The following is a 26,758-nucleotide window of genomic DNA, read 5'->3' on the forward strand; positions in this document are numbered from 1 at the left end:
GCCCCCCCTCAAATGGGTCACCCTGAAACTTTCCAGTCATCAGCTGATGGAACTGGCAAATTTGTTTGGAAAGTTTCGTGAAGATGCGTCAAGCGGTGACAAAGATATAGGCAAGTAAAATTTTTTTTTATATAGCAATTAGGTTGTAGCTATAACTACCTAGTGGCGACCACCATTAGGTAATATATATATGTAAATCAGTGGTTCCCAACCTGTGGGCCGGGGACCCTTGGGGGTCCGCGAAGCCTCCTCAGGGGGTCCGCGGCTGCTTAACAATTTTAATAATATTAGGTCCCAGGTATCAGTAATGACTCCTTGGGGTCCCCGTGTTCCAATAATGATTCAGTGGGGGTCCCCGGGCTCCAGTACTGATAAAATGGGGGTCCACAGAAGTCAAAAGGTTGGGAACCACTGATGTAAATATATATTTATCTATCTAGACATACACACATATATATTGAGGGTGTTGTCTAAGTTTTTGTTCTTAACCCCTTGGGTGCCCAGGACATCTATACCGATAACATTTCTGCTGCACTTCTCAGCCTAAAAATGTTTTTTTTCAAACTGCCCTTTTGGACCGACTTTGGTTCCCCCTCAATTTAAACGTGTTTTTGGTTCTTCCCTGTCACAAACACTTGGCCCACCTACACAAGTGAGGTATCATTTTTACCGGGAGACTGAGGGGAACGTTAGGTGGTAGGAAATTTGTCCCGGTGCAGTGATCCCCACACAGAAATGTGGGAAAAATGTGATTTTTTAGCTAAATTTGAGGTTTGCTGAGGATTTTGGGTAAGAAAATTTTGGAGGATCCACGCAAGTCACACCTCCCTTGACTCCATTGGGTGTCTAGTTTTCAGAAATGTCTGGGTTTGGTAGGTTTCCCTAGATAGCTGCTGAGCCCAGGACCAAAAACACAGGTGCCTCCCCGTGCTAAAACAGGTAGTTTTCTATTTGATAATTTGGATGTGTCTAGATAGTGTTTTGGGGAATTTCCTGTTGCAAGCACAAGGCCTACCCACACAAGTGAGGTACCATTTTTATCGGGAGACTTAGGGGAATGCTGGGTGGAAGGAAATTTGTGGTTCCTGTCAGATTCCAGAACTTTCTGTCACCGAAATGTCAGGAAACAGTGTTGTTTTAGCCACATTTTGAGGTTTGCAAAGGATTCTGGGTAAGATAACCTGGTGAGAGCCCGACAAGTCACCCCGTCTTGGATTCCCCTAGGTCTCTAGTTTATAAAAATGCACAGGTTCGGTAGGTTTCCCTAGGTGGCAGCTGAGATAGAGGCCAAAATCCACAGGTAGGCACTTTGCAAAAAACACCTCTGTTTTCTTTGAGAAAATGTGATGTGTCCACTTTGTGTTATGGGGAATTTCCTGTTGCGGGCACTAGGCCTACCCATACAAGTGAGGTACCATTTGTATCAGGAGACTTGGGGGAACGCTGGGTGGAAGGAAATTTGTGGCTCCTCTCAGAGTCCAGAACTTTCTGTCACCGAAATGTGAGGAAAAAGTGTTTTTTTAGCCACATTTTGAGGTTTGCAAAGGATTTTGGGGAACATAACCTGGTGAGAGCCCCACAAGTCACACTGTCTTGGATTCCCCTAGGTCTCTAGTTTTAAAAAATGCACAGGTTAGGTAGGTTTCCCTAGGTGGCGGCTGAGCTAGAGGCCTAAATCCACAGGTAGGCACTTTGCAAAAAACACCTCTGTTTTCATCGAGAAAATGTGATGTGTCCACTTTGTGTTTTGGGGCATTTTCTGTCACGGGCACTAGGCCTACCCACACAAGTGAGGTACCATTTATATCGGGAGACTTGGGGGAACGCTGGGTGGAAGGAAATTTGTGGCTCCTCTTAGATTCCATAACTTTTTGTCACCAAAATGTGAGGAAAAAGTGTTTTTTAGCTACATTTCGAGGTTTGCAAAGGATTCTGGGTAACATAACCTGGTGAGAGCCCCACAAGTCACCCCATCTTGGATTCCCCTAGGTCTCTAGTTTTCAAAAATGCACAGGTTAGGTAGGTTTCCCTAGGTGGCAACTGAGCTAGAGGCAAAAATCCACACGTAGGCACTTTGCAAAAAACACCTCTGTTTTCTTTGAGAAAATGTGATGTGTCCACTTTGTGTTTTGGGCCATTTCCTGTGGCGGGCACTAGGCCTACCCACACAAGTGAGGTACCATTTTTATCGGGAGCCTTGGGGGAACGCTGGGTGGAAGGAAATTTGTGGCTCCTCTCAGATTCCAGCACTTTCTGTCACCGAAATGTGAGGAAAAAGTGTTTCTTTAGCCACATTTTGAGGTTTGCAAAGGATTCTGGGTAACAGAACTTGGTGAGAGCCCCACCAGTCACCCCATCTTGGATTCCCCTAGGTCTCTAGTTATGAAAAATGCACAGGTTTGGTAGGTTTCCCTAGGTGGCGGCTGAGCTAGAGGCCAAAGTCCACAGGTAGGCACTTTGCAAAAAACACCTCTGTTTTCATTGAGAAAATGTGATGTCTCCACTTTGTGTTTTGGGGAATTTCCTGCTGCGGGCACTAGTCCTACCCACACAAGTGAGGTACCATTTGTATCAGGAGACTTGGGGGAACGCTGGTTGGAAGGAAATTTGTGGCTCCTCTCAGATTCCAGAACTTTCTGTCACCGAAATGTGAGGAAAAAGTGTTTTTTTAGCCACATTTTGAGGTTTACAAAGGATTCTGGGTAACATAACCTGGTGAGAGCCTGACAAATCACCCCGTCTTGGATTCCCCTAGGTCTCTAGTTTTAAAAAATGCACAGGTTTGGTAGGTTTCCCTAGGTGGCGGCTGAGCTAGAGGCCAAAATCCACAGGTAGGCACTTTGCAAAAAACACCTCTGTTTTCTTTGAGAAAATGTGATGTGTCCACTTTGTGTTATGGGGAATTTCCTGTTTCGGGCACTAGGCCTACCCACACAAGTGAGGTACCATTTGTATCAGGAGACTTGGGGGAACGCTGGGTGGAAGGAAATTTGTGGCTCCTCTCAGATTCCAGAACTTTCTGTCACCGAAATGTGAGGAAAAAGTGTTTTTTTAGCCACATTTTGAGGTTTGCAAAGGATTTTGGGGAACATAACCTGGTGAGAGCCCCACAAGTCACACTGTCTTGGATTCCCCTAGGTCTCTAGTTTTCAAAAATGCACAGGTTAGGTAGGTTTCCCTAGGTGGCGGCTGAGCTAGAGGCCTAAATCCACAGGTAGGCACTTTGCAAAAAACACCTCTGTTTTCATCGAGAAAATGTGATGTGTCCACTTTGTGTTTTGGGGCATTTTCTGTCACGGGCACTAGGCCTACCCACACAAGTGAGGTACCATTTATATCGGGAGACTTGGGGGAACGCTGGGTGGAAGGAAATTTGTGGCTCCTCTTAGATTCCATAACTTTTTGTCACCAAAATGTGAGGAAAAAGTGTTTTTTAGCTACATTTCGAGGTTTGCAAAGGATTCTGGGTAACATAACCTGGTGAGAGCCCCACAAGTCACCCCATCTTGGATTCCCCTAGGTCTCTAGTTTTCAAAAATGCACAGGTTAGGTAGGTTTCCCTAGGTGGCAACTGAGCTAGAGGCAAAAATCCACACGTAGGCACTTTGCAAAAAACACCTCTGTTTTCTTTGAGAAAATGTGATGTGTCCACTTTGTGTTTTGGGCCATTTCCTGTGGCGGGCACTAGGCCTACCCACACAAGTGAGGTACCATTTTTATCGGGAGCCTTGGGGGAACGCTGGGTGGAAGGAAATTTGTGGCTCCTCTCAGATTCCAGCACTTTCTGTCACCGAAATGTGAGGAAAAAGTGTTTCTTTAGCCACATTTTGAGGTTTGCAAAGGATTCTGGGTAACAGAACTTGGTGAGAGCCCCACCAGTCACCCCATCTTGGATTCCCCTAGGTCTCTAGTTATGAAAAATGCACAGGTTTGGTAGGTTTCCCTAGGTGGCGGCTGAGCTAGAGGCCAAAGTCCACAGGTAGGCACTTTGCAAAAAACACCTCTGTTTTCATTGAGAAAATGTGAGGTCTCCACTTTGTGTTTTGGGGAATTTCCTGCTGCGGGCACTAGTCCTACCCACACAAGTGAGGTACCATTTGTATCAGGAGACTTGGGGGAACGCTGGTTGGAAGGAAATTTGTGGCTCCTCTCAGATTCCAGAACTTTCTGTCACCGAAATGTGAGGAAAAAGTGTTTTTTTAGCCACATTTTGAGGTTTACAAAGGATTCTGGGTAACATAACCTGGTGAGAGCCTGACAAATCACCCCGTCTTGGATTCCCCTAGGTCTCTAGTTTTAAAAAATGCACAGGTTTGGTAGGTTTCCCTAGGTGGCGGCTGAGCTAGAGGCCAAAATCCACAGGTAGGCACTTTGCAAAAAACACCTCTGTTTTCTTTGAGAAAATGTGATGTGCCCACTTTGTGTTATGGGGAATTTCCTGTTTCGGGCACTAGGCCTACCCACACAAGTGAGGTACCATTTGTATCAGGAGACTTGGGGGAACGCTGGGTGGAAGGAAATTTGTGGCTCCTCTCAGATTCCAGAACTTTCTGTCACCGAAATGTGAGGAAAAAGTGTTTTTTTAGCCACATTTTGAGGTTTGCAAAGGATTTTGGGGAACATAACCTGGTGAGAGCCCCACAAGTCACACTGTCTTGGATTCCCCTAGGTCTCTAGTTTTCAAAAATGCACAGGTTAGGTAGGTTTCCCTAGGTGGCGGCTGAGCTAGAGGCCTAAATCCACAAGTAGGCACTTTGCAAAAAACACCTCTGTTTTCATCGAGAAAATGTGATGTGTCCACTTTGTGTTTTGGGGCATTTTCTGTCACGGGCACTAGGCCTACCCACACAAGTGAGGTACCATTTATATCGGGAGACTTGGGGGAACGCTGGGTGGAAGGAAATTTGTGGCTCCTCTTAGATTCCATAACTGTTTGTCACCAAAATATGAGGAAAAAGTGTTTTTTTAGCCACATTTTGAGGTTTACAAAGGATTCTGGGTAACATAACCTGGTGAGAGCCTGACAAATCACCCCGTCTTGGATTCCCCTAGGTCTCTAGTTTTAAAAAATGCACAGGTTTGGTAGGTTTCCCTAGGTGGCGGCTGAGCTAGAGGCCAAAATCCACAGGTAGGCACTTTGCAAAAAACACCTCTGTTTTCTTTGAGAAAATGTGATGTGTCCACTTTGTGTTATGGGGAATTTCCTGTTGCGGGCACTAGGCCTACCCACACAAGTGAGGTACCATTTATATCGGGAGACTTGGGGGAACGCTGGGTGGAAGGAAATTTGTGGCTCCTCTTAGATTCCATAACTTTTTGTCACCAAAATGTGAGGAAAAAGTGTTTTTTAGCTACATTTTGAGGTTTGCAAAGGATTCTGGGTAACATAACCTGGTGAGAGCCCCACAAGTCACCCCATCTTGGATTCCCCTAGGTCTCTAGTTTTCAAACATGCACAGGTTAGGTAGGTTTCCCTAGGTGGCAACTGAGCTAGAGGGAAAAATCCACACGTAGGCACTTTGCAAAAAACACCTGTTTTCTTTGAGAAAATGTGATGTGTCCACTTTGTGTTTTGGGGCATTTCCTGTCGCGGGCACTAGGCCTACCCACACAAGTGAGGTACCATTTTTAATCGGGAGCCTTGGGGGAACGCTGGGTGGAAGGAAATTTGTGGCTCCTCTCAGATTCCAGAACTTTCTGTCACCGAAATGTGAGGAAAAAGTGTTTTTTTAGCCACATTTTGAGGTTTGCAAAGGATTTTGGGGAACATAACCTGGTGAGAGCCCCACAAGTCACACGGTCTTGGATTCCCCTAGGTCTCTAGTTTTCAAAAATGCACAGGTTAGGTAGGTTTCCCTAGGTGGCGGCTGAGCTAGAGGCCTAAATCCACAGGTAGGCACTTTGCAAAAAACACCTCTGTTTTCATCGAGAAAATGTGATGTGTCCACTTTGTGTTTTGGGGCATTTTCTGTCACGGGCACTAGGCCTACCCACACAAGTGAGGTACCATTTATATCGGGAGACTTGGGGGAACGCTGGGTGGAAGGAAATTTGTGGCTCCTCTTAGATTCCATAACTTTTTGTCACCAAAATGTGAGGAAAAAGTGTTTTTTAGCTACATTTTGAGGTTTGCAAAGATTCTGGGTAACATAACCTGGTGAGAGCCCCACAAGTCACCCCATCTTGGATTCCCCTAGGTCTCTAGTTTTCAAAAATGCACAGGTTAGGTAGGTTTCCCTAGGTGGCAACTGAGCTAGAGGCAAAAATCCACACGTAGGCACTTTGCAAAAAACACCTCTGTTTTCTTTGAGAAAATGTGATGTGTCCACTTTGTGTTTTGGGGCATTTCCTATCGCGGGCACTAGGCCTACCCACACACGTGAGGTACCATTTTTATCGGGAGACTTGAGGGAACATAGAATAGCAAAACAAGTGTTATTGTCCCTTGCCGTTCTCTACATTTTTTCCTTCCAAATATAAGACAGTGTGTAAAAAAGACGTCTAGTTGAGAAATGCCCTGTAATTCACATGCGAGTATGGGCACCCCAGAATTCAGAGATGTGCAAATAGCCACTGCTCCTCAACACCTTATCTTGTGCCCATTTTGGAAATACAAAGGTTTTCTTGATACCTATTTTTGACTCTTTATATTTCAGCAAATGAATTGCTGTATACCCGGTATAGAAGGAAAACCCACTGCAAGGTGCAGCTAATTTATAAGCTCTGGGTACCTAGGGTTCTTGATGAACCTTCAAGCCCTATAAATCCCCGCAACCAGAAGAGTCCAGCAGATGTAACAGTATATTGCTTTAAAAAATCTGACATCGCAGGAAAAAGTTACAGAGTAAAACGTAGAAAAAAATTGCTGTTTTTTTCACCTCAATTCCAATATTTTTTTTATTTCAGTTGTTATTTTCTGTAAGAAACCCCTGTAGGATCTATACAAATTTGCATTTGCTGAATTCAGAATGTTGTCTACTTTTCAGAAATGTTTAGGTTTCTGGGATCCAGCATTGGTTTTACACCCATTTCTGTCACTGACTGGAAAGAGGCTGAAAGTACAAAAAGTCGTAAAAATGGGGTATGTCCCAGTAAAATGCCAAAATTGTGTTGAAAAATGGGGTTTTCTGATTCAAGTCTGCCTGTTCCTGAAAGCTGGGAATCTGATTTTAGCACTGCAAACCCTTTGTTGATGCCAATTTCAGGGAAAAAAACCACAAGCCTTCTTCTGCAGCCCTTTTTTCCAATTTAAAAAAAAACAACGAAATGTTCACTGTATTTTGGCCAATTTCTTGGTCTCCTTCAGGGGAACTCACAAAGTCTGGGTACCTCTAGAATCCCTAAGATGTTGGAAAAAAGGACGCAAATTTTTGTGGGTAGCTTATGTGGACAAAAAGTTATGAGGGCCTAAGCACGCCCTGCCTCAAATAGCCAAAAAAAGGCCTGGCACCTGAGGGGGAAAAGGCCTGGCAGCGAAGGGGTTAATACTAATATCTTTTGGATTGGATTGGTATTATTTTAGTTATATAACTTATTGGGGAGAATTACAACTTTTTGGTGATGCAATTATTTATATCATTTAAATAAGTGTAGAAAGTGTTTCGGGTCTATTTTAAATAATTATTTTACTTAAAAAGTGTTTGTTATACATATATTAATGATAATTTATTTTTTTGGGCAATATTGCTGTATTCGATATTATGTGACTCGATAATGTTGACATTTTATATGTTTATAGTATATGTTTCTTTAAACCTGACAACATTATTGTTTCCGATATTTGTGTTTTTGGTATCAGAAGAAAGATGTTTTGGGTGTTCTCAATGTTTGCCATTCTACTAGCCAAGCATAGAAAGTTGATACTTTTGCTATCCATATTTATTTTCCAATATTTTTGTGTGTACAGTACTGTATGCATCAATATCATGCCAGTGATCCCATCTGTACGACTTCTACCTTTAATGCAGGCCATCCAGTCAGATCTCTGCCTCTTTCACCCTCCTCTTTCTCTTTCTTCCTCCTTCTGTTTGTCCTTGACACACAAATTTAGAGTTTGACCAGATCGGTACAATGAGGAAATTACATGAACTGAAAGCATAATAGAAACCGTTCTGCATAGCATAGGGTCTGAAGAGTAAATTATAACCACCAGTTAATTAATTATTGTTGATAACTTGCCCTCTTTGCAGAGCCACCCTGAATTGTTTGGCCTTTTGCTAAGCACATTACCCCAACTAAACAGAGGTAAAGCCCCTCCTTTCAAAATGGTAAAATTGTTATGCTCCTGATTGACACATTTAAGTTACCTATAAGGCACCCACAGTATACTCAAGATCTTTGAGTTAAATATCACCAGTGTGCTGCAGCACTCATTAAGCCACTTACTGCAACAACAATGTAAACATGACTGCAGGCCTTCTACTGGAAGCCTGGATGTGCAAGTTTAAACTACAAATTCAACCTGTGAAAATAAATCTGTTTCACAAGCCTAAACCTTCCTCTTAAATAATAATAAGCCACCCTTAGGGTAATCTGCACTGTATTTAAAAATAGGACACATCCTTACACTAAAAAAGCATAAAGGATTTTTTCACTGTAGCACGACTGACTGCTTCTGTTGCGTAGGCTCTCATTATTCTAATGAGACTACTGGATTTTGAGTGGCAGGATAACCTGCAGTGTGGGAGACTGAGTCTGACCCACTACAGGTGATGCCTGTCGCCGCAATCCGGGTTTTGCTCCGGCTAACTAGCATTGCTTCATCTCTACCCAAGGGCAGGGATGATTGGTCAGCAGAGCGCATGACATAATTGATTTCTCAGGGAAACCTTGGTAACTCAGGTCTCATCCGTTTCTCTCAGTTACATTAGTCTCACATCCACAATGACAAACAGAGGCAGTATATGTTTCAAGAAGGATTTAATGAAGCGACTGCATCTTAGATAGCAAAGCATGGGCTGCAATAACCAGGGCAATACTGCATGACAAGATTAAAAATTGTGACAAGGAGAGTAAAGCATAGAAACAACGCTACCATATTGTCACTAGAGTCATTAAACTAATTCCTACCTAGGCTATAATAGAGCACAGCATGTTAAGCTCTAATTCTGCCCTTCAGGTTCCCCTGGGAAGACATCATCCCCATACCTGAGCAAAGGCCTGAAGTCTGCATAAGCAGCTGTAGCAAAGCGTTCAGCAATCAACATATAGTTGTGGTTCTCTGGCTGGAATCTCCATCTAACATGTAAGGGACAGGGAAGTGTTTTTATAATAAAACAGCTTATGTTCTGAGAAAATGTCCCTACGTAAGGATGTGTGTTTTTCTAAGGATGTCAGAGACAAAACTTGTACCACGTTCACTGGCAACCTATCTAACTGCAGCCTTGAAAGAAGCACAGAGTGAGCAAGAATGTTGATGGAGAACGTAGTGTTGGCCTAGTCAAAAACAGCTAGATAGAGAGAAATAAAACATAAACGAAGCTGAATAAACTATATCCAGGTTAAAGTGCACAGCGGCAGGCCCAGTATGCTAAAATAACATGCATGGAGCTATAACTAAAATGGCTACACAAACTTCCATTGAGAAATAATGGATTACAGTATAACACCTTATAAAGTTAATTTCAGATGTGTAACAGCTAGACAAAATTTCAAAAACTCTTTTTAATAGTTAACCAAAATCCACTTTAATGGTAATGTTGGTGTGGGGGATTGGGGCTATGGCCTGGGATACAGAGAACGCAGACGCAGATTTTTTTTTAACCCTTGGCAGGGGTTTTTCTTGCTTTATTTTAGATTCTGTAAGAGGGTGAACACATGGATAGGATAGTATCCTTTCTTTCCTCCTTTTTTTGTTCTTCTTCTTCTACTCTGTGGGAGGCCCGAGGTCCTTAAGGGTTTCTTTAATCTTCTCTCTTTCAGGTGGCGAGTTTCAGAGGTCCTCCCCTTGGTCCACGGTTTCCCTCGGAAGAACAACAGAGGATACAGCAGGTAAGTGGGACGATACTCCCTTGGTCTATTGGCTTCTGTGATTAGTGAGGGGAGAGGGGTAGTTGTGAGGGAAGTAGTGAGGGGTTAACAAACTCTAATATTTTTATGAAGTTCTTCTTTTAGTGCAGAAAACTGGGTTTTTGTGAGGAGGAGGGAGGGGGGTTTCTCTTTATCTAGAAGTGAGTGGGAGGGTGCCCTGGGTATCCTTCCCTGCTTCCACCTCCTGTCCTTTCCCCACCTTCCCTCTCCCCTTCCCTTCGTTCCCCTCACTGTTGTTGCCCTTAAAAAGGGCCCGTACCTTGTTTAGCCACGACCCTCCTGGGCCGTGGCAGGCTACTTCGTGTCCTCTGGGGTTCGTTGCTCCGGCCGTCTTCTCTCCGCCGGAGTCCGCTCTCGGCTCCTGTTCTCCTTGTTTGTTGTCAGCAGGGAATTCCTTCGGCTCCGGTTTCACCGCCTCCTCCTCTCTTGTGGCGTCTTCCATCTTTAAAGATCCGGCAACCCGGAAGTCGGGTGCCGATTGCCGTCTCCGCCCCCGCGCGTCTCCCTGACGACGTGGGCGGAAGTCGGGGAAGGCGTCGGGCGAACGCCAAGTCTGAATGTTCGTAGGCGAGGCGAGCGACGCCCGCCTACAGTTGGACATTGGGTAAATATTACAGAAGAGGTAAGTTAGAAAAGTTGTCTTTTGTCTGCCCAAAGCCTCTGGAAGTCTGTCTGTAAGTATTTGACAACCATCTGGCAGCGTGATGCCTCCCCAGTGGTGAGGGTTCAACTGCTGGCAAGACAGGGATCCTGAGCCTTGGGTTGGGAGGGAGATGTTGACCTCCCTACTGAAGGATGGCCTGTTGGCTGTGCCTACAACATTTGTGCACTTCAGACGGTCCTTCTATTTCACAGGCAGATGTAGCTCACACCTGTGCCGGCCTATCTTTTTGTCCCTCTAATCAATGAAGCACCAACTCAGTGAGAGGGAGAACACTCCAAGAATTCATTTAGTGTGACCACGAGGGTGTGGTTGTGAGCATCTTCTTTTACATTAAAGTGTCAAATCCTGCTTGAATGGCACATCCTGCATACAGGTCTGATGGGATTTTACATATGACAGTGGGGGGTGCATTTCAAAGGAAGGAAACAGAATGTAAGAACAATGTGTGTGTATCCACTGTTTGGTTTCTGAATGTTCACCTTTGTCCTACCAATTTCTATGTTTGATGTGGGTGCAGGGACTGCCTTGACTGGATTTTGGTGTTAGATGTAGTAGGGTATAGGGATGATCATAATAAACTCCCTACATATACCCCAACCATTAGATCTCACATTTAGTGTGACTAAAGACTTTGGCCATCTTGAAAATGCCCAAAGTGGGCGTGGTTAGTCCAGGGAATATTTACCCCATTAGTGAGGACATCCCCAGGGGTGAATCCCACCCACTACCTCATGTCAAGCATCAATGTGGCCTCCCAAGGCACCCCCTTCAGAAAACCCCTGGATCTGTGGACCTGCTCTCTCTCTTTTGTACCCAGGACAAATAAGTTGACTTCATTGTCAGAAGGCTGACCTCCATTTCAAGCCACAGGGACACAAAAAACTACAAGAGGCCTTTTCCTGCAACTGTCTAGCTCACCAGTGGCACCTGGGCCTGGAATGGACTCTCCTATTGGCCTCTCCCTCTCACCTGAGTCTCTAAGTGCCTTCCCAGAGATCCTAGGAGGTATTAGATGTGTTTTCTTGCAGTGGATTGAGACTTAAAGGACTAAACTCTGAAGGTAAAATGTTTCACCAGGACATCCTGGGTTACTGTATCAGGCCAGCACCCCATCACGTTCAGTGTCAAATTGCACAAAAGCCCTGTTCTACATCGACGTTGACTATCATTGGCACTTTGGGGTTCTTGGGGCTATTTTTATTAAAAATGTTTCAAAATCAATCTCTGCTTCCCCTTTTTGGATTTTTGCCATTATTGTGTCATTTTGTTTATTTAATATTACTCTATTGTTCTAATTTGTTTGGGGGTTTATATTGTTTTACTTTGCATCTTTATTACTGTGTTAGTACTGCATGAATAGTTTACACATTGGCTCTAACTTAACCCTGTCTGCTTTTTACCAAACCTACCAGGGGACGCAGCTTGAGTTATCTTGAGTTACATTTTTACTTTAGTGGTAAACTCTGACAAGGATTATGATTATTACTTGAAGTGGGTACATACCCCACAAAACTAATAACCACATTTCTTACAATTATCATTTGCTTATCTCTCACACCTCTTCCTCCATAACACTGTTAGTCAATGCACCCAAAAACACTATAAAAGCACCTCTTTGGCCACTCATGCATGTCCCAAAATGCCTCCCACACAGGATTAGAACAAAGAAAACAATCTGCAAGCCACGCACACCCTGATGGTGCATCATACTGTCGATAAGATGAAGCACTTAAGTGTCCCACTCCTGTGTATGAAGCGAAACCATATAATAAGTAAATTTTAACCTTGTTACAAGGAATTAATCCACAGATTTACCTCTGTGTAGCTGAATAAAAAAAATAGCAGTACTCTGCAGTAATTTAATTACTACTGACTGGCACTATGGCGGTCACTCCAACCGCGGCGGGCGGCAGTAGCCGCCCGCCTGGCGGGAACCGCCGAATGACTGCACCGCGGTCAAAAGACCGCGGCGGCCATTCTGGCTTTCCCGCTGGGCCGGCGGGCGACCGCCAAAAGGCCGCCCGCCGGCCCAGCGGGAAAGACCCAGCAACGATGAAGCCGGCTCCGAATGGAGCTGGCGGAGTTACTGGGGTGCGACGGGTGCAGTGGCACCCGTCGTGATTTTCAGTGTCTGCAAAGCAGACACTGAAAATCATTATGGGGCCCTGTTAGGGGGCCCCACGGCACCCATTCCCGCCATCCTGTTCCTGGCGGTAAAAACCGCCAGGAACGGGATGGCGGGAAGGGGGTCGGAATCCCCATGGCGGCGCTGCAAGCAGCACCGCCATGGAGGATTCCCTGGGCCAGGGGAAAACCGGCGGGAAACCGCCAGGTCCCCTTTTCTGAATAGCCCAGGAAGCACCGCCAGCCTGTTGGCGGTGCTTCCGCGGTCCCCGGCCCTGGCGGTCATGGACCGCCAGGGTCGGAATGACCCCCTATGTATAATATCCAATGGCAAATGGGGTTTACATTTCGAAGACACTAATTCCTGGATTTTGATGCACTACCATTTCTAGTGTCTGAATCTAGCTACATTTAATTTTATTAAACAAGATATACAAAATAATCTACTTGGTATTAATTTTGGATTTGGTGCTGCTGTGGAACGAGGAGGCAGCTGTATATGTTTTTTTTCCATCTCTCATGGAGAGAACACACCTGATGTTTCCTAGTACACCAAAAGGCGACTTTGTTTAGTTAGAGCAAGCTGAGAAGTTAATTTGACTCATGATTCCTGTTCACCAAGTTCCTGCTTCAAGACGCTACACCTTCAAACTACATGCCTGTATTCTTGCAGGTTCTGTGCTTTCAGAGTACAGCACACAATTTGTGACATCATTGCAAGCTTCCTTGGAGATCTGAGCTTCAGCATCTCCCTATTCAATTTCACTAAGTGGGAATAAGGAATGCTAAGGGGTTGAAAGCCTCAGTGTGAGTCAACAAGTGAAATAGGGCCTGATTATGATTTTGGCGGCCCGACTGCCGTGACCGCCAATACGGCGTGGGAAGGATGTTGCCAAGCCGGCAGCCTCCCCATTGCCATATTATGATGTTCCCATGGGGATGGACGGTGGAGGCAGTGCAGAGGCACTGGCTTTGGCTCTAAGGGAGAGCCGAGGCCAATGACACCACACTGTCTGTACTGCCAGCACAATCAGAATGTGCACTGCTGCCATTGGAGACACTGCGCATTCTGATTGTGCTGACAGGGGGGCTTTTGCATTCCCCATGACATGGGTAGTGCAGGGACCTCCCTGTGACCCTGTCTCTGCCGGCCTTTTCATGGCAGTGCCCCTTCCATGAAAAGGCCACCAGAAAGGCAAGTCATGACCAGCACGGCGGTGCCGACATCTGCACTGCCATGCTTGACCATAACTTTCGCCACCTCCAATGCGTCGGGATCCAAGATCCTGGCGGTGGTCTTGTGGTGATCTGATCACCAGCATCATAATCTGCCGGTCGGACCATCAAGGATGTGGCGGTCAGACCGCCACTATGGGTACAGCGGTCCCAGGACTACCATACTCGTAATTGGGCCCTTAGACTTTTAAAGAAAATAGACAATTGCGTATTCTAATTTACACAACTATCTGTTTTATGTTCGTATTGGAAAAACAAAATAGATATGGAAGGAAAGCTTGGCGATTTCATCACTTCATCGTTTTATTGGTGGTGATATTGATACATTATACAAAAGATAGCCATGAAATAATCAGTAACCATGATCAAATCGAAATAGAAACAAAGGGGGTGATAAGGACCGCCGGGGCCAGGGTCGGCGGGAGCACCGCCAACAGGCTGGCGGTGCCCCGCAGGGCATTCTGACCGCAGCGGTTTGGCCGCGGTCAGAAGAGGAAAACCGGCGGTCTCCCGCCGGTTTTCCGCTACCCAGATGAATCCTCCATGGCGGCGCAGCTTGCTGCGCCGCCATGGGGATTCAGACACCCCATACCGCCATCCTGTTCCTGGCGGTTCGCCCGCCAGGAACAGGATGGCGGTATGGGGTGTTGTGGGGCCCCTGGGGGCCACTGCAGTGCCCATGCCAACGGCATGGGCACTGCAGGGGCCCCCGTAAGAGGGCCCCATAAAGAATTTCAGTGTCTGCTTTGCAGACACTGAAATTCGCGACGGGTGCAACTGCACCCGTCGCACCTTCCCACTCCGCCGGCTCCATTCGGAGCCGGCTTCCTCGTGGGAAGGGTGTTTCCCACTGGGCTGGCGGGCGGCCTTTTGGCGGTCGCCCACCAGCCCAGTGGGAAACCCAGAATAACCGCAGCGGTCTTCTGACCGCGGTGCGGTATTCTGGAGGGGGGAACTCTGGCGGGCGGCCTCCGCCGCCCGCCAGGGTTAGAATCACCCCTATAATGTCTTTCATAATATAACTATCTCTTTGGAAATGTCAAGACCATTTTGAATGAGCAACTGTATTCATTCCCAGTTTTTATTTGTTTGCCATCCCGATGGTTCCTGTAGGCACATAAAATATTATATACACAAGTTTATGTGTTTGCCTTTTTTATGTTTTCCATTCACTGGATTTTATTTTTCGTTTGCCAGCGTGCAGAAGTAGATAGAATTTTACCACGGCTTCATATTTGTACCCAATTTGAAGCTGTTTTAGTGGGCTAAAAATGTCAAAACAAATGTGCATTTTTTACAGTCATATTTTAATGCTGACACCTGGGTAAGTCTGTGGCATTTTTTAAAAATGAAAAAAAGATTTTAGAACAACAGTTTAGCCCAGGATCAGATACCGCATTTAGGAGCCCCAAAAATAGATTTTTAAGATACTTTGTAACCTATGATATTATTGCAAAAATATTATTTGTCAAATACCTTACTGTAGGAAGCAATATAGCATTATACCTTTGATTGTTGACTGCTCAACTGAAGACATTGGAGTAACAGCTGGCTATAAACATTGGAATAGGCCTGCAGTTGTCAACTTTCCAATGTCCTAATCTGCAGCCTCCGACTCTCCCACTCCCCTTCCTCTCCACGGTATACAGATTGTGAATGACAATGAGAAAAGCAGAGGCTGTGGACGAGGGCACACAGCAAGCCCTGTCCCTGTAGACAGATGGGGTATAAAATTCTTCTCAGCTTCTGTGTGCCTCTCAGCCCTCTCAAATGAAGAAAACAGTTTGCCAGATTCGATGGAGAATCAGGGCCTGCCTTTAAAATTCTTTCACCGCACCTGCTGTGTTTGTGAGTGCACGCTAGCAACTAACAGACACACACAAAGCAAGAGCTATGAAAGGAACAGAAGCTTAAGAGGTGCAAAAGGCTGTAAAGCCCACTGAGTCCTCGTCAAGGCTGCTTTTTTAATGTTTATATTTTGCCTTTATTGGATGGAATGTTCTAGTAGCCTTATAGCCCACTGGATATTAAAGTCCTTGTTGAAGGCCTCAGTCAGAACATTGGAGTGCACCCTTATTGGCCAGTATAGCCCTCTAGACTGGGCTATAAGGCTATATCATTGCATGCTTCCGTGGACTTTATTAGTTGTTGAAGGCCCTAGTCAAGTCATGTAACTCGACATGGGTGAGTGCCTTTAAGAATGATATAGTCCAAGGCAGAGGTGATATCGTGCTAATAGAACATTCCCACCCATTGGATCATGTTCTAAATTACAAAGGCCGAAACAGAAAGCCAACCATTGAAATGTTGGAGATGAAGGTCTGTACCAGTCATTATTGGCCCTGTGCCAATACATTATCTTCAATGGATTTCCCAGCATTCTAATCTTCTAATAATAGTTAAGGCCCATACTAATTAGGAGAGCTGTGGAGTGCACTCTGCATTGGATCTTCTCTAGGGGCAGAAAAAAACAGTATCTTCACCCACAACTGAACTCCTTTATAAATATCTCAATGATGGAGGAAGGGATGAATTGATCTAGCAATAACTGACAATAAGAGTTTATAATTGAATATTGATCTCTGAAGCGGACATATTAGCCAGCTGATCTTTCTTATAGTGAATTCATTGGTCCACTGAGCTATTTCATATGTACTGAGATTAAAACAGGCATTCATCCACTGAGCTATTTGACGGTTATGCAACGATTCACTAAGCTATCTTTCATGTATATTAGAACACAGACCTTTCTTAATATGAAGGCACAGCCCACTGAGTTATCACAACATGAATATTAAGTTTGTTCTGGGCTCTGTTGCAGTTACTGCATTCATCCAGAGTTTTCTCAATATGAATGCATAAGTCCACTGAGCTATGAACTGGACTCAGAGAGATTGCATTAGTCCACTAAGTTGCATATGTTGAATTCCATGAGGGATATTTTAGGCTCTTACTTGGAAAACATTAGTTCATTAAAGTACCTTACGTGTACTCGGTCCTTTACGGCAATCGCATCATAACACTGAAGGATCTTCTGGGCTCTTTTACAATGGGAACATGAGACCCAATAAATTAACTTATGAGCTCTCCTACTACCCCCTCTTGAGTGCGGAGGGTGTAGGAGAGTGATATATGCGAGGTTTTTCAGACCATGATGTTATTATCCAAAATGAACATTAGCTTTGTGTCCCCTAAACTGTGGAGAGATATCTTCCATTATTGGAATAACAAATCAGATACATTCTCGTACCAATTGGTAGGGAATCTTATTGGGCTCCCAAGATTTTGTTTTCTTGGAGATCTTCAGATACCATTGCAGGTCATTCAGATAAGGACCTCATTTGGGCAACTTATTTACATCTCAGAAGAAAAAAGAGGAGTCTGAAGCAAGACCTCTTTACGCCTGCAATTGCTGAAGGTGGAAAATTCTTACGATTTTTACCATTGGTGCAAGACTTTGGGCTTCATTATGAGTTTGGCGGTCTGACTGCAAGACCGCCAAGGTGGAGGCCGTCAAAAGACCGCCATGTTGGTGGTAACACTGACTGGGGTATTACAAGTCATACAACCAGGTCTGCCAAAGCCCAGCCAAAAAAACAACACCGCCAGGACTCAGGAGAGCAGGAAAGAGGCAATGCACCCACCAGCCCGTCAACCTACCACTGAACTTATTACGAGTCACAAATCACAATGGCGGTTATTCTATGGCAGTCCCCCAATGGCAGTTGGAACCACAGCAGTCAGCGGTCATTCCCGTACAAAACACCACTTTGGATAGATAAGAAAACAACACAGTTCTCGCACATACACACCTGACCCACTAACAAACCACACTATAAAACACACTCCTTCACAAACCACAATCCTTTGCAACCACCTCACCACACACAGACAAAGGCAAGAAATAATACCTAAAACAAAGATTAGGCACCCCTTCAACTTTCTCAAGCACACATCAGACAGCCGCTCAATACACACACCACACACAATAGCACCTCTACACCACGTCATAGCCATTAGCCCCTCACCACACAGCACCTACACCCCATCTCTCTAAATTTGTTCCGTCTACCACCACCATGTCACCACAAAACATCCCCTTTTCACAGATGACAAGTTTAGAGTCATGGTGGATGTTATAATCAGGATAGAGCCACAACTCTTTGGGGCACTAATCCAGCAGCCCATTCTCGCTAGGAAAATGGAAATGTGGCAAAGGATAGTTGACAGGGTAAATTCTGTAGGCAGATGGCCACGTACAAGAGAAGATATCATGAAGAGGTGGAAAGACCTCAGGGGGAAAGTACGTTCGATAGCCGTCAGGCACCAGCTGGTGGTACACAAAACTGGCAGTGGCCGTCCACTTCCTCCCCCACGTTTCATGGAAGGAGAAGATCTTGGACATCCTGCATCCTGAGGGACTGACAGGAATACCTGGTGGAGTGGAGTCGAGTAAGTCCATACAACAACATCATCTAAATGTATTTGCATGCATGCTCACTGATCACTGTTTGCCAACCTCAGTGTCACACCACTCACCACCCCTGTGTACAACTGTCCAAAGAGCCCTGTCTGTCATCTCACATGTGGAGAGAACCCACCTGGGGACACAGTATCTGGGTGTGGTGTGGGTATTGCAAGGACTGATAGCACTACAGCTCTCAGCCGCACTGTTTCACCAGATCCAAAATCACAACTGTGTACCAATTTGAAATAGCCATGCTCAAACACTTAACAATCGAGAATACTCAGATGAATGGTTCATATCAGTATACGCTGTGGGTATAGGACAGGCAGTGACAACAATGCAATTGACACCTGCCTATACAAAGCCACTTACACACTGCTACAAATGTGTCCTCTGTTACTCTGTCTCTTTTACCTCTCATCACCCATAGAACTGTACTCAGCTGGGGAGCTGAAAAGTGTATAGTCTGTGGGCATAGGGCAGCTAATGACAGGAATGCTAAGGGCAGCTACCACTGGGATACTACATACACCCTGCTACTACTGTGTCCACTGATACTCTGACCTGGGGAAATCACACGTGTAACCTGTCTCGTATAGCCAGGTAGAATGGTCAATCCAAATCTGATGTACACATCAGGGTCCACATTACAATGTGTAGCTTTTTGTAAACTTTAACATTTATCCAGCTGGGAGGTAGCATGAAACCAATAATGCTCCACTGCTGCCAAGATATAGGTCTAGAAACAGAAACATAGAAGTGCCAAGAGACCCAAACATCCTGTAGCAGGGTGACCTGAAATAAAATCCTCTGAAATCTCACAGGGCAGCACTGTGAGATTAAAAGTTGAGGTCACAGCCACATAAGGGCAACAAGCAAGGTCAACCTGTACATGTCCCAAATCATAACTAACTGTTGTAAAAGGATGGCACATGTCACAATACAACCAGTAACAGTCTGTTTAGCATCTTCAACTGCCACTGGGTCCATTCAATCCATTCCTGAGACTGCAACTTCCCCCCTCGATGTAGATCTCAGTGAGGACACCACTCCTGGCTGTGTGGACGTCGAGGGCGAATCTGGCCTATCTGGGGAACCTGGTCAGAAGACAACTCTCAGCCGCACCCTGTCCTCGTCCACTCCCACTAGGCCTGTTGCATCAACATGATAGGCAACCAGGCACTCTCATACCTGTGTCCATAGAACAGTTAACACCATCTTGTGACCCCCAGTCAAGGTACTGAGTCACAACTCCAAATCCCTGACAGTGATGGACCTGGCACTAGTGCAGTGGCCAAACTATGCCAGGGGCACAGGCACGTGGGGTAGGGGACGTGGGAGGGACGCACCATGAGGCTGCTAGGGGCATTTCTGCCCAGGACACAATCTCCCAAGTCTTGGGAACTTACCAACAATCCCAAGGCGTGATGGGCCAGTTACTTGCCATACTGGGGGAGATCATACAGATGCAGAGAGACACCCACCAGGAGGTCATGCAACAGTGGTCAGCCCTCAATGGCCACATGGCCTCACTCACAAGGGTGATCATAGACATGAACAACACCCTGAGCAAGGATAGGCAACTACACCTCACCCCTCCTGTTTACCAAGTTACACCAACTCCTACTACCTCTGTAGTAACCAGTGGAAGGGAGGCCCTGCTAGGGGAAATATCTGCCTCAGGCACCCCTGGTTCTGTAGCTGGATAACCCCCCCTTCTCCTGCACATGAGCGTCCACCACGACAACGAGGAGGAGTAGATGCCAAGACACTAACCACTGCCAGGTAGTACCCTCTGACTGATGGAACCCCTTTGTCTGCTACACATGCACCCTATTGACGTTTCCTAAGAAACTTTTGCATTTTCCATGATAGTGGGACACTGGGCTTGGGACTACAAATGTTGTGGCTGCTACTCTGATGAGCACATCCACCATGACTGATCCCTTCGCGGTTTGACTTTTCTTGTTTCACACACAATCAGCCCAATATCCTGTGCCCAATAAAATAATCAGTACTAAAATACCATCTATATATTGTGAGCATTTTATCACCAATTTGAGTGGATGTTTGTGAAATGTGTCACATGCTCCTAATTGAAAGGTTAGTAGGTGAAGTCAGGAGGAACATGTCACAGGTAATGCCATGCTGAAGATTCTTAACAATACAAATACCAAAGTCGAAAACTCCTTTAAACTATCTTCATTACACTGTGCCTCACACAGGCAACACAATTGTCAGGACTGTCATAGCCAAGCCTATCCATATAATGTATACTTTTGCTCCTATATCTGTGTGTATCATCTCACTGGTCACTGACATCATGGACATATCAGGCTGTGCCCGACTGAATAGGTCAACAGAATGATTGGAACTTTCATCAGCTTCACCCTTATCACATACTTACACCATGCCTACCAAAACTACATACCCCGTTCTACAGAGAGAGAATAGTACTACAGTCCCTAAGTCAGAGGTCATTCCAGTTACACTGACGAGACATCTGTGGGCATGTGACACACCTATGTCAGTGTTGTGCCCCAGGCACTGTGGCCTGCAATGAGGAACAGCTGTCACACAGGATAATTGTCAGCACAATGTAAAGGTATAGGGAATGGTTTGCACTGGATTACATGTGACAGGGACACAAAATTACAAAGAGTAACTCTATTGTACCCACTTACCATGACAAACTAGTCCATTGTGTAGCACGTCTCTATCCTCCCTCTGTCTTGGCAGCATGGGCCTGGGGCTCATAAATCCCAATTTGTTAGAACACAGTACCTGCATCAATCCATGTCCACTTCACTTGTCAGACCAGCTCCATCCTCCTTCCAATGACACAACTCAGATATGTCCACATGAGGATGCCACAGTGAAGAGACCTGGAAGGATAAAGTATAACATCAGAATGGTAGCCAGGTGAAGGCTTACATTACCTACAAGTTTCCATGACAAGTTGTTTGTTAACTCAAACTGTGCTTTACAATGCCCCAAACTAAGGTGTTTCTCACGAAAGTCACTAGTGCAAGTGAGTGAACCTTGAAAATGTCTGCTGCATACTGCATAGTAAAAAATGGCCTGTCAGATGATCACACAAAGGCCCTTCACATACACCATGAACCTCATAGTACCCCTAGGAATCAGTTAAATCACAGATCATTTCATACTTGCACTCAGGTGAAGTACTGATTGATGATATCAGCCTGCATGTCTCCACCTTCACCACATCACTGTCATCCTCACTTGACATATGTGCAATATCACCCGGTGGTACTGCTAGCTCCCCCTCATCTGGGATGCATGGTATCTGTCGCTTCCGGGCAAGGTTGTGAAGCATGCAGCAGGCCACAATGCTTTGACACACTTTAGCAGGTGAGTAGAGGAGGGCTGCACCAGACTTATGAATGCAGCGAAATCTTGCCTTCAGGATCCCAAAAGCCCACTCCATGATACGCCTTGTCCTTCCATGAGCCTCATTGAAGCAGACTTCCCCCGGCGTGGTTGGGTTCCTCGCTGGTGTCAACAACCAGGAATGGTTTGGGTATGCAGGGTACCCTGTAAGGGATTGCAACATGGGTGCAAACATAAGATCAGGGTATCATCACATGTGGCAGCAGACATAGCATACTAACACACATGACATATGACTCACCAACCAGCCAGGCCCTCTCTGGGTACTGGGCGCTGTCCCACATTATGAAGGCATCATGAACTGACCTGGGGTACTATACACTTACTTCGGAGATGTAGATGTCCACCAAATAGACTACCTGGACATTTATGGAATGGAAGTTCTTCCTGTTCTGATAGACCTGTTAGTTGCCATGTGGAGGAGCCAAGGCTACATGGGTACCATCTATGTACATGTGGGTTTTGTGCCAAACCACAGAACTCTACCTTCATATGGGCAAAATCCTCATGTTTAGGAAAACTGATGTAGCCGTCCAGGTGTTTCAACCTTACAGAGCATCCTTCAAGACAAGACTGAACATAGGCTGGGGCATCCCAGCAGTTAGGGCCACTGTATTTTGGAAAGAACCTGTGGCCAGGAAATTCAGCAGACATGACTTGCACTATGGATGATATGCAACTTGGATGCCTGATGGCAGGCATGAGATCTGGCTACAACTGACAACAGAGATCCTTGATTGTCTGCCTCTCCTGGCGGTAAGTTAGTATCACATGACGATTCTCCATCGTCTGCAAATCTGCCAGTGGGTGGTACACTAGAGGTTGTCCAACTCTTCTTATGCCAGGAAAACTATGTGAGAGGAAATAAGAACTTATTTCTATCAATCATTGTGTCATGTGTACGTGACAAAACATTTGGCACATAAAAACATTGACATGCCAATTGAAACAGTGAAAACGTCACACATGACATAACAATGGAATCAGTGACATCATATTGACATTTCTTCACATTGTCCAAATATATAAATATATCCATGACATAATACCACATCAACAATTTGTGAAATTTGCATCAGACATTGGCTGTGGTCAATTGCCCAATACACGTCTGCCCATTGCCAAGAGGGTTGTGACAGTATCCCCCTTGATTTCTTTGACATAAGCATGCCAACATTACAACCTGAGCCAGCTATCCGTAAATACACATACTTGTAGTCAAGGCCAACACAAATGTAGAGGATGAAGCACTGTTTAATATGTTGTGACACATCAAATATTAAATTTTAACACCATGTAAAGGCATTAAAATGGCAACTGCCTGACCTACTCCACTCGACAATGTGAAATGACCGTGACCGCTGGCGAACGATGTCATGGCTGTAGGCAGCTGCTGCCACTGTGGCCATAACCATTGGATAACGTTGCTACCTATGGCGGTCCAGGGCCAATGGCAGTGTCTGCCGGCAATGACGGTCGAGTACATGCCAACGCTTGCAAAATCTCTCTCTTGACTCCTGACACTGCTGCCAGCAAGACCTCCATGACCTGAGCTGCTGTGTACTGCCTCTTGGTGCAATCATGCCACGTCCTACAGGTGAAAGGGCCCCTGCCTTCTCACAAGAAGAGCTGGAGAAGCTTGTGGAGGAGGTCCTTTCTCAGTATGGACAGCTGTATGATGCACCAGAGGAGCAGGTAAGAGCACCATGTGCAGATCTGTTACAATTGCTCAGATCCACGATTAGTTGGTCTTGCCCTGGCGTATGGGTTAAAAGTTGGATTGTGTCATGTGATCCCAGTAGGTCCTAACAGTGTGCATACATGGTAGGGTTACTGAGTACGTACATGAGGAGACAGGCTTGGAGTCCAGACACAACATGTGAAGTGTACAATGATTGTTCTCTGACCCGCCATGGAAATGATACACATGTGTAGTTAAGGTGTGTGATGGGCACCCTTATGGTGAGTATGTGCAGTGATTTCCCTCTATCCATTGATTACTATGTGCCACAGGTGGACAGGATTTTCTGGGCAGGTTCTCATTGACTTGTTTACATTAGTTATATATGACACTGGCTGTTCTTGTGTGGGACTTGTTAACATGATCTCTTTTCTCATCTTCTGCATCCCTGCAGGTCAATGCCCATCAGAAGAAGGCAATTTGGCGTGCCATTGCCAAGAAGGTGCGGACCCTGGGGGTCCACAGACAGCAGAGCACCCACTGTCAAAAGAGGTGGGCAGACCTGAGATGCTGGGCCCGGAAGATCGCAGAGACCAAGCTTATGCTGTCCTCCCAACGAGGGCAGGGGTCCCGTCAGACCATGATCCCCCCAATGTCCCCCATAATGACGGTGGCCTACCTTCAGTTGGATGAGCATTTATAGGCAGCACAGCAGCCATAAGAGGTTAAGTGCAGTCTTAACTCATGTTTGACCACTTCTAGGTGAGTGAGTGAGGGACTGAATGCTACAACTGAGTATGTGTGAAGCGTCATGTATCTCAGTTGCTCTGTGCCCACCTTGGTGTACTTGGGTCATGTATTGCCAAGATGTGTCCTCATCCATTTGGGCTCTGGACCTGGTACTTACTATGAATTCCCCTCAGTTTTTACTACAGTGTGGCAAATATTTGAAATCGTATTGTCTTAGTATGATCAGCTGTAACTCCTCAGGTGGGCGTAACTTCACACAGACAGGTATATCATCCCTATTGTTATCATAGGAAGATAGATAGGTTCTAGCACACAGTCCACTATTATGTATCATAGGATATGTTTATGTGAGTGTGTGATGCAGAAATGGGCAATGAATCTCGATTTAGTTTTTTTCACTGATGTATCACAGCTTTCTGTGATGTGATGTAGGTACGGCATGCTTATACCAGGGTTGTCTGACTTTACTTTGGTTCGTATTCAGTGTCTGCATCACAAATTGTACTAGGCGTCTATATGTAGCCGTTAAGTCTGTATATAAACGACGAACTTCAGCCACCGGCATATTTGCTACTACAGGATGTGGTGTATATGTGGCCAATAAAGGCCAGGTCGGACCATCATTACTCAGTGGACCTAACCTTACTGGCAATATTATATGGGGTAGGGCGCCATCAAGCCAATTATTATGTTCTTGATAAGATAGAGGTATCTCTAGGTATGCGTACGCCCTGTACTGGCCAGGCGCGTTCGCAACCGTATATGTGTGAAATGCATTTGTATTCCCATCAACTGCTGGAAATGTGACCCAAGAGTAAAAAAGTTCTGTTCTATGGGCTGCATTGGCGGCCACCACAAACGTGACTGGACCACCCTGGATCGTAAGACCATGTGCAAGCAAATGTGCCGTGAGCGGCTGTCTTATATTAAGAGCTATTTGTATTACCTGGGGATTCGCCATCAGAAAAACAGCAATGGGTCATAGAAGGCACACCAAAACGGGGTCTTTCCTTTTAAGGTTCAAGCTTGAACAACCATCCGCTATATCTAGGATCACCTATATCGCGGTGGTGGAAGTCCTCAGTGCCACGGACGTCTCCGTTAAAGGAACTGAGGGATCATTATAATATATGAGACCGAGAGAGACTGGTGGACCCGAAAATTAGAGCCAGACCAATTGTTGGCGTGGCCATGTCGCGTAGGCTCTCATTACCCTAATGAGACTACTGGATTTTTGGGTGGCAAGATCGTTCACAGTGTGGGGGACTAAGTCTAACCCATGGCAAAGGACCCTTGTCACCCCAAATCCGGGTTGAGCTCCGGCTAACTAACAGTGCCTTATCTCTCCCAAAGGGGAGAGACAATTGGACAGTCGAGCGCATGACATCTTAGTGCTTCCCAGGGAAGTCGTGGTCACTCAGGTCCCAACCAGTTCTCTCATACACAGTATGGTCTCATATGTAAATGACAAAGGCAGTTTAAGTTTTAATGATTGGTTTAATAAAACGACAGCATTTTAGATAACAAGGCGTGAGCCGCAATAACCAGAACCATACAACACAGTAGGATTGAAATAGTAACGAGGAGAGTGAAACATAAGAATAACGCTATCATGGTGCAACTAGATTACGTTCCCTCCTCTAAGTTCTATCTTGAGCACAGCATGTTAAGCTCTAAGCCTGCCTTTCAGGTTCCCCCGGGAGGACATCGACCCTCATACCTGAGCAAAGGCCTGTGATCGGGATCAGAATCTGCAACAGGGCAATCAGCGTCTAGTTGTGGGTTCCTGGTCGGAATCTCCCTCTTACGTGTACCAGGACTAGGAAGTGTTTTTATAACTAACACACCAGTGTTCTAAGAAACGTCCCTATGTAAAAATGTGTACTTTCTATGAACCCTAAAGACTAAACTTCTACCACGTCTATCGGCAATGTACCAGACTGTATCCTTGACTGAAGCACAGAGCGAGCAAGAATGTATTGTTTGAGAACTTCAGTGCTGAAGTAAGCTAAACAGTGTGATAGAAGAAAATAAAACAAGACTGTGAAACTGCCTATTGTAAAATAACAGTGCGAGGCTAAATAAAATGCATCTAGGGCAAAGTGCACAGAGGCCTAATACTTCAGGCAAACGCACAGAAAGCTACATTAAAAATGGCTACACTACACCCTCCCCTTGTCGGTAGAAAGTGGTTTAAGCCGAAGCTAAAAATGCCCTACGCTAAAAAATAATTAAAACCCTACAGAATTTCAACAAGTCAAGAGGACACCAAAGCACATTAATCCTCAATTTAGAAATAAGCATGCGGATAGAAGCCAAATTCATGTGACAGTGTTAATTTTGACCAGATCCAATCTAAGCAGTGGTCATGGAAAGCAGGAGGTTCTCCACT

This window comes from Pleurodeles waltl, chromosome 3_1, assembly GCF_031143425.1.
Source record: "Pleurodeles waltl isolate 20211129_DDA chromosome 3_1, aPleWal1.hap1.20221129, whole genome shotgun sequence".
Taxonomy (NCBI): domain Eukaryota; kingdom Metazoa; phylum Chordata; class Amphibia; order Caudata; family Salamandridae; genus Pleurodeles; species Pleurodeles waltl.